At 35.5% G+C, this 9527-nt stretch overlaps 1 long non-coding RNA gene across 1 annotated transcript; it reads left to right on the top strand.

Annotated features, from left to right (window-relative positions):
- Positions 1 to 7953: 7953 nt before the first annotated feature.
- Positions 7954 to 9263, top strand: LOC147760058 (uncharacterized). The gene is made up of 2 exons (XR_015331225.1): positions 7954 to 8107; positions 8581 to 9263. It is a non-coding gene; the product is annotated as an uncharacterized LOC147760058 (long non-coding RNA).
- The last annotated feature ends 264 nt before the right edge of the window (positions 9264 to 9527 follow it).

The raw sequence follows: 9527 nt of genomic DNA, 5'->3' as shown, positions 1-9527 counted from the left end.
GTCTCACACACCTTCTTTTAGCATTTTCCTGGCATTTTTCTCTTATACTAACAAAACTAGCCGCCATGACGATTTCAGTATAATGACCAAGTACGCATGCGTAAAAACACTTGCGTCTAGTTTGTATGGCCGTAAATAATAGCCTCGAAACTAATGGCGATTTGGACATTAGCGCACGGCCGGGATTTGCGAAGCTTTCGAGATACGGGATAGCGCACGCTAGCCATGCTATAGCGCGTGCGCAACATAGCGATCTTTTTGAGGTTCCGAGCCCAGGACAATTTTATTGTAATAAAGAGCGCATGAATTGGAATATTGACTGGTTTTGTCTGTTAGGGAAAGAGTGGGGTAAGGATAATACATGCCCACATGTGGTTTCGTCGCTAAGAAATGAGGGAGAGGGCTTACTTTGCCCCAGTGGATTCACCAATGGTACGGTCAGAAAAAGCTGTGCTGGTACAGTTGTTGGAAATCAGACGCCTATGAATAGAATGCCCGGCAGACATTTGAATTAACATCGTAGCTACAGGTATTCACAGCTTATATAAATAAACATATGTTTTGTAATACATTTGTTACATTTAATATTCGAATAAAAATCAGAACCAACTATGCAAGTCTATTACAAAATTTTCTTTGTACGTATATTATATTTCTATTACAACATACCCACTTATCAAAAAGGTTTTCACGCCTCCAATTGCATGTGCTTTCGTTTACAAATGATCACATCAGACCTGTTAACCGTCTCTAATATTTTTATTGCAGACACTGTAATCAACATGGGCTAAGGTACATAAAACAAAATACCAGTGTGAAAATCCATATCTTATACCACATTGCAGATTTACATTATTCATGCCCATCTTATCTGATATTCTATATTGATTTCTGGAGAGGTAAAAATATTCATTTAGTGATAAGACCCCGCCAACTATCACCAAATTTATGTACATTATCAACAAGAGCATATATTTTATCTGCATCAGACTGCGTTATTTAGAAGCTAATGTCTAAGTGCTGCATGTGTCTCCTGTAGACGGCGAGACATATATTCAGAAATAATTACAAGTCTGTTTAATGAAATGTTACCCCATAATTCCTTAAGAGCTGGACAGAATGTCCCTAATATCAGACATTTGACCTCTGCACTGCGTAATCCTTTGTAATATTTACACCAAAGGCGAATGAAATGTTCATAGAGAACTGCCTAATATCTCCATTTTAAAATAGAATCTAGTAAAAAATGCAAGTACAACAATAGAAGTGTCTCCCCTACTGCACCAATACTATGGGGGAGATAAATGACTGTGGAATATTATGCTCCTGGTATCATTTTATTAACATCAAATTTCACAAAAAAAAATCACAAAATGAGAACCAAGTATACATTCTACCCAAAATATGCACTTTCAGGTCCAGTACCTTGTGGCATAGCCAAGTGACCTAATAATAGGTGCCAGCCTACGAGGCAAGGATTCATATAATTGTCTGATATAGTTCAGGGATTATGCTGGCCCAAGCGTGAAACACTGAATATAACTATTTTCTATATAATATAACTATTATTCTCTACTGGTTAGACGGACATTTGTCAAAAGTTTTGACATATCATTCCACACATTTTCTATTACAGGTATGTTTGCATCTGGTCGTGCATCTGGACTCTGGGCAGACCACATCATAGTAGGCTTGTTAAGGACCAAAAAATGGCCAAATGCTGCATTTTGTAGTACAAATGTCTAACTTGGCATAAATGTTCCTTGGGCCAAAAGAAAATTTTCTATCCAAAGAGACGCCCTCTATCGATACATTAATTAGCATAAATTATGCAAATTATGTGCCAAAGTATATAATATTTCATATTTCCATTAATTTTTGGCCTAGAAACATGTGTAGATTATCAAACCTGACTAAATAAGGGACAAGGAACCCATTTTTGATCATTTGGAAGCAATTGGTGGCCATTTTGTGCCTCAAATCCAAGATGGCCGCCACCCACCATTTTGAAAGTGGACATAATTTTGCTATTTTATGTTGAATTTTGAAGCGTTTGGTCTAACTATACTTGATATAAATATCGATTCTTACTATTTTGGGGGTGCAAAAGTCATTTTTGATATTGTTATGGTGATAGTAGATGATTTGAAGGAACAAAGAGGGTGTTTTAAGTGCCTACCAAGATATGTGTGAACGCTGCAAAACCATGGATATTAATAACCCATATTCAAATATATCTCAATGCAATTTTTTGTTATATACCATCGCTATTGGACTATATTATGAGCAAAAAAACACATTTTTACCATTATGGAGGCCATTGGTGGCCGTTTTATCCCTCAAATCCAAGATGGCCGCCAAAAACCATTTTGAAATTGGGCATAATTCGCTATTTTGAAACTATATGTATTACATCTTTGTAAATGAGTAATATGTCGTTTTATATTATTTTCTGTTGCAGAATACATTATCTGTTTCATGAAATGTGAGTACAAACTATTTTAGCCTCCAAAATCAATATGCATGTAGCCTTATGTTGTCAAATAGACTTACATGTGCCATGTAGTCTAATTAGTACAAAATGTTTTATTAAATCCCAAAGAGCTTGAAACAAGCGTCAAAGACCAAAATGGCAAAAAAGGTAAAGAACACATACTTGGTGCTTTGGAGACAATTGGTAGTCATTTTTATCCTCAAATCCAAGATGGCCGCCAGTCACAATTTTGAAATACGGGTAAGGCATAACTCATCAATTTGAAGCTATTGCTCTTACACTAGCATGTTATACATCGTTTCTTATCATTTGTGTTGTAGAAGTCGTGTCTTATCTCTTCTGAGATATAATACAAAAAGAAAATATTACAAGGCTCCAACACCAATACAGGCTTACGTCTGCACCTTCGCTTGTATACGTCTTGAAGTCAAATTTGTGCAAAAATATGTTATATAACAATTATAAAATGGTTTTGCCAGACATAGATTAAGTGCAAGAGACCAGCATGGCTGATTCGACTTTATGGTGACTACTGTTAGCTATTCTGTTGTTCATATCCAAGAGCCTGTCACTATTTTAAAATGATGGCATAATTTACCTTTTTGAGCTGTTGGACTTTCATATATGATCGTAATACATCAATTGATACTATTTTGGAAGTACGTAATTAATTTCCGGTGTTATTCTGGTGACAGAGGATAATAACAAAGGCATAAGGTATTTTAAGATGATTCCAAGATGAATTTTCCTGTAGTTGTCATATACTGTAGATGTTTTGTGCTTGTTCGTCCATTGGAAACAATGAGAACTATGTAGTTGCCTTATGGATTTCTATTGGTAGTGAGATGACTTGTCTGGCCAAATCATGCTAGGAATGATCACTGGCACTGTCAACTAGGAAAAGAGGTTGCTTCCTCGACTTTTTTGCTTTATCCCTCTTGCCTACCTGCGCAGCTGCTGCTTTCTAGTTGGTTTTGCAGATTCCTTCTTTTGTGTAAAGATACCACTTTCCCCTGATGCGACATGTTCTCATACATTGATTTGTTTCTCTGGAAACTGGATTTTAATATATTGTTTGGCTGTTTCTCATAGGACACTGACAAAACCTCAATTCTTACTGGCTGTTGTCTTATTGGCCTACCAGAGCTGATCATGCATGTTTTTTTTTTTTTTTTTTTTTTTGTGTGCTGCTGGATGATTTTGCAGACAAGATCTGGAGCTATTTCAAAGCAAAGTCCATTTGTCTTTCACGGGCATTTTCGCATCAGTACAACTAACCAAGTTCCATAGTATTATAAGACGACACATATTTCACCCTTCAAATTTTCTGGACTATATTTAACATGCAAATGCAAGCCCCAGTGACTGGGACATAAATGTACATGTGGCTTTTTGGTTCACATTGACCAGTAAAAGATTAATAATATAATACCACTATGTATATATATTTATTGCTTACCTTTAAATTATTCAGTATCTTTTAGTGGATGGTCACTTAAGGTAAATCTAGATGATATATTGGAGCATGTGGTTCGGGTTCCACATTTTTGTTACAGACTCAACGAAACTCATCTTGGAATTTATTTTACAACCTTATATTACGGTATCTTTTTATTATCTTCTCTCACCAAATTAGCACCGGAAAATTACTTTTGAGCCCCCAGAATAGTACCATTTTACCTAAGACAAGCCCACAGTTTAAAGGTTATAAATTACACCAAATTATTAAAATAGCGGCATGCAACCAACACTTGGTTTTGATCAAAATTATGGCTAACAATTATCCTCATGCGGTCAAAGATGTTTTATTTTGCTTTAATGCAGCCATTTTGTTTGCTGACACTTGTTTTATAGATCGGGCAAAAGCAGTTTTGCACTAATTGGATTACTAATTGTACATATAAACTGCAGGCCCATGTGGCGACTGAATCCTATATTTATTTGGAGGCTTGTAAAAGTTTCTATTTACATTTTATGAAACAGAAAATGCATTCTGCACCAGGAAATAATCAAAAATGACGTATGGCACGCTTATGAAGGTGTGATAGTTTCAAAATGGTGAATAATGCTCAATTTGAAAATGGCATATGAGGGTCATCTTGGATTTGAGGCACAAACTTGATGAAACAAATAATGTATTCTGCACCAGAAAATAATATAAAACGACGTATTACTCATTTACAAAGATGTAATACATATAATTTCAAAATAGCAAATTATGCCCAATTTCAAAATGGTTTTTGGTGGCCATCTTGGATTTGAGGGACAAAATGGCCACAATGGCCTCCATAATGGTAAAAATAAGTTTTTTTTGCTCATAATTTAGTCCATTATGGATAGTATATAACAAAAAATTGCATTGAGATATATTTGAATACGGGTTATCAATATCCATGGTTTTGCAGTCTTCACACATATCTTGGTAGGCACTTAAATCACCCTCTTTGTTTTTTCAAATCACCTACTATCACCATAACAATATCAAAAATGACTTTTGCACCCCCAAAATAGTAGGAATCCATATATATATCAAGTATAGTTATTCCAAACGCTTTAAAATTCAACATAAAATAGCAAAATTATGTCCATTTTCAAAATGGTGGGTGGCGGCCATCTTGGATTTGAGGCACAAAATGGCCACCAATTGCTTCCAAATGATCAAAAATGGGTTCCTTGTCCCTTATTTAGTCAGGTTTGATAATCTACACATGTTTCTAGGCCAAAAATTAATGGAAATACTGGGCTCACGCTAGACGCTCGCAAAGTTCGCTATAGCGAACTTCATTTCAGAAATGTGAAAACAAAATGTTACCCGTTCGCAAATTTTGCGAAACTGTTTATACAATAAAATGTTAATCACCTTTCAGTGCATTTGCTTTGATTTTGCATTAAAAAATAAAAGTCACCACGCTTACATCATTGTTTACATCCTTGCCTAAGTCCAAGTGAAAGTGAATATATAGCTGCCTCCGTTTCGTGCAGATACGCAGATACGTAGACTAATTGAAAACGAGGCAACTATCTAGAGACGGTGCTCCGAGTCGTGTGATGTACATTCTAGCCTTGTAGGTGAAAAAAATAAAATTAAAATGAATAAGAAAATAATAAAAAAACTAGAGGATCAGAGAGGCGATACCGCCTCCTGGTATTGTACCACCAGCTGGAGTAAGCGCATTCGTATGGGAAGGAAAAAGAAGGGGGAGGGGTTGACAAGCTGTATAAAATGCAGTAAACAAGGGTTATCATTTTACATAGATAATTATTTTTTTTTAAATCAGGTGGGCAAAAGCAAAAGGTCAAATACAAGGATGTAGTATCATTGTGAATGTAGGATTTCCTCACTAACTGTGATGGAAACAATATTTGAAATTTTGTTTATATTTGGGTTAAACCGTGCTGCCTTTTATTCTGTAGTTGATATTGGCCTACATGGGCAACATCGTATATTCTTTATTTTTGTGCTTGTTTGTATCATATATATTAATGAAAATTTAAAAATGGGTTGATGCAGCTGTTTTGACATTTAAAATAATTAGAATATCAAAACTGGGAGAGAAATTATAATTTAGGAAATTGAATCCACCCAAAAAGTGAAAAGCTTGTTTGGGTAGTGCTGAAAAAAAAAAAGATAAACAACAAAATATAGTTGAATCTGCGTGATGCGCCAAAACCCTTGGCAACGAATGCCTTGACGACCAGGAAGAAAGGCATCGAAAGCCCTATTGACAAGCACAGTTTTTAGTTTTACTACAATAACAGCTGTTTTAGTGGTGAAATGCAGTATAATATATTTCCGTGTGTTGTTTAGAATGTATTTCTTGCGGAATTTTGAATCTCAAAGGAAGAGTTATTATTGCTTTAAATGTACACATGTACAGCTGACCAAATGGGTACTAATGTCAAACTAATCATGCATTAAAGCAAGTATATCTATATATAACTGCTACATATATATATATATATAGATATGCAGGCAATCAGTTGGCTTTTGTGGAAAAAAAACTGCCTATTCATGCATCTGTAGGGTGGGAAAATTTGCAAACTATAGTTCATGGTGAAAAATAGGTCAAAGGTCAATTTCAAAGTAAAAGTTTCCCAGTATATAACTTCCTATTCAAGATCAATAGCAACTATTGCCAGTTTTGGAGATATAAGGGAGGGATTTTTTTTAGTGCAGTTCATTATGAAAAGTAGGTCACAGATCAATTTGAAGGTCAGAGTTAGACTGCCAGTGAAAAGAAGGTCAAAGGCTAATTTCCAAGTTACAGTAAGACCCCATTTCCACAGATTATAGATCGATCTATCCCCATGGGGAGTCTCACTAGATTACTGTCAGCATAGCTGGCTTAAATGCCTGTCCTGCCTACTAAAAGCTGTAAGGGAATAATTAAATTCCGTGTGCGGTCGGCTAACTGCAGGGAGTTAGGTCGATCAAGTAAGATCGATCTTAATCTCTGGGAATGCACTCTAAGATTGTCAGTATATCACTTCCTATTCAAGTTCAATGGTAACTATGGGTGTATCTCTGCTAGTTTTGATGATATAATTAAGGACCGGAAAACTTGCAAAGTGAAGTTCATCATGAAAAGTAGGTCAAAGGTCAATATCAAGGTCACAGTTAGATTGCTAGTTAATAACTTTCTATTCAAATTCTATGGGCGTATCTCTGCTAATTTTGGGAGTGTTTTTTCATTTTATGTTAACTACTGAATATTGCATTGTTGTACTATTTAATAAAGTGCAACTCCTAAACCGTATGGAAAATAAGAAAATGGACACCACCTCCAGTATTGTGCTTGACAAGCTGTACTAAATGCAAAAAACAAGACGTCTCTAGTGTAAACAGTTCCACAATTACAGTTTTTAGTTTCGGCATCAAATGACTGCTTCTCCGGTGAAAATGCACCGATTGACCCCAAACCCATAAAGATGAAGGGAGTCCCTAAATAGTAGTCCCCACTGTAATATGAAAGCTTAGGTCTGTGTAGTTTCTGAAAATTGGCACAAACAATTCTTTTTTTGCAGAAAATTCCCATTTTTAGAAAATTTTGGCCTGTTTGACCTTGAAATAAAGGTCAAATGTCAAATCCAAGGGCATATTTGGAAACTCCATATATGACTTTTGGTCAGACCTCTATAGTAACTTTTTCCATAATTCCTTCAGTTTGGGAGATATTTAGCATCAAATTTTCAAAAATTTTGACAAGGGTGCATTTCAGTGAGCGTCACACCCAGACCAATGCACTAACTGAGACAAAAATACCAGGGGGTTCAAGTTGAGATTATATGTGACCTAAATCCAAGAGATGGGGACACAGGTCCCTGCGGTCTAGGAGGAGAAGCGGTAACGGTGACTTGTTTCCGGCGCCCGACTGCGGAGCCGCAGGAGCCGGCGGAGCCGGCGGAGCTGTACGAGACGGGCCGGGACTAAAACCGTATACGCTGGTGGTACTAATAAATATATGTATAATAATCAGTCTACACCCATATGTCTGACGGGATTAGGCAACCGAATTTTCAGTGCAGGATAGCCCACACTAGCAGTCAGCACATGGCGCTCAAACATGAGCTGCGGAGAACGATGTGGCAATGCTTTCAAAGATTTTTGAAAAGGTAAGGTGATTTTTTATCTGATACGTAAAAAAAAACTGTATTACATACAAAATTTAAGCTTTGGAATGTAAAATAAAAAGTGAATGAATAATTATTCAGTAGTTGGGGCTTATTTTGCCGTAAGTTAGTTACTTTCAACATTGAAATGGTCCACGTATTCTGTCTTCTAATCAGTTCTTGTCTTCGGGTGACTAATTGTCGTATAATCTTGTATTAACGAGGATTTTGGTAAATTTATGTTTCCTTAACAGTTTGTTGTACCCAAAGAGAAAATAATATTTTTCTTCTAAAAATGCTTACACGACCACGTGACGATCGATGCCGTGCGCACCAAGCACTAATGTTTAGCGACATAAGTGCGTTCTTAATTTATTTTTGTGATAATGATTAAATCGATGAAATATTATCATGATTGGAAAATAAATAAAGTTATGTGTACAATTTTGTAGAATTAATTTTTTTTTCTTTTGCAGTTTCAGTTGCCATTTTTCGTTACATTTGTGATCGTGATGAATTTGAAGACTGACCATTTTCATTGTCATCAAGTAGTAGGCTAAGTTTTTCAAGGCACAGAAAAGGATTGCTTCTTCTAATAAGCCCAGTATGCAGTCCAGAATAGAATCATTTTTCACTACAGCTACTAGAATACCTCCAACAGAGCAGCCTTCTCAATACTATGAACCAGTAGGTGGGCCACTTCTAGACTTGCCTGATAACCTTGTGACAATTACCAACATGGAGTCTAGTTGCACATTAAAAATGCACATTAAAATTTAAAATCATTTTTGTGTAATGCCAACATTAATGCTATAGATGAATTACTGTGCCTTATTATCCTCCAACTCAATGGGGTTATTCATATCATGTTAATACAGCTAGATTAAAAGTTTGAATAGCAGCTGTATTGGAATATTTTTGTTGTTTTCTTTTTATTTATTATTATTTTTTACTTTTCAAACACTTGTATCTTCAAGATGTGACATTTAACTCCCATCCACCTGAAGCTCTGTACATTTTTCTGTATTTTTTTTCCAGATTACTTGCAATGTGTTGAAATAGAATAGTGCAAAATGTTGGTCTTAAATTGTTTGCTTTGTGTAATAATTATATAATGCATATGCTGATGTAACCTGGGAATAAAGTGAAATATAAATTCTGTCTTTCTTTGACTGTTATTAAGACCTGTTGGCCCAGTGTTGGGTACAACAGTATAAACTTGGATTTTGGTTTCCACCTAATATTGCTAAGGCATGCTTTAGTTTTTCTTATATATTATTTACATTAACTTACATATTTAGTCTGTTTTATAATTTAATTTTGCCTTTTAATACTGTCCACTTTCTTCCTTCATGTATGTTAGCATAAAAACTGATGAGGGGTGGTATTTTTCAACTTTCAAAAATTGCTAATTGAAATCGGA

Source organism: Lingula anatina, chromosome 9 (assembly GCF_051362555.1).
Source record: "Lingula anatina isolate TDL-2025a chromosome 9, LinAna3.0, whole genome shotgun sequence".
NCBI lineage: Eukaryota > Metazoa > Brachiopoda > Lingulata > Lingulida > Lingulidae > Lingula > Lingula anatina.
This window is presented reverse-complemented; position numbering and strand designations above follow the sequence as displayed.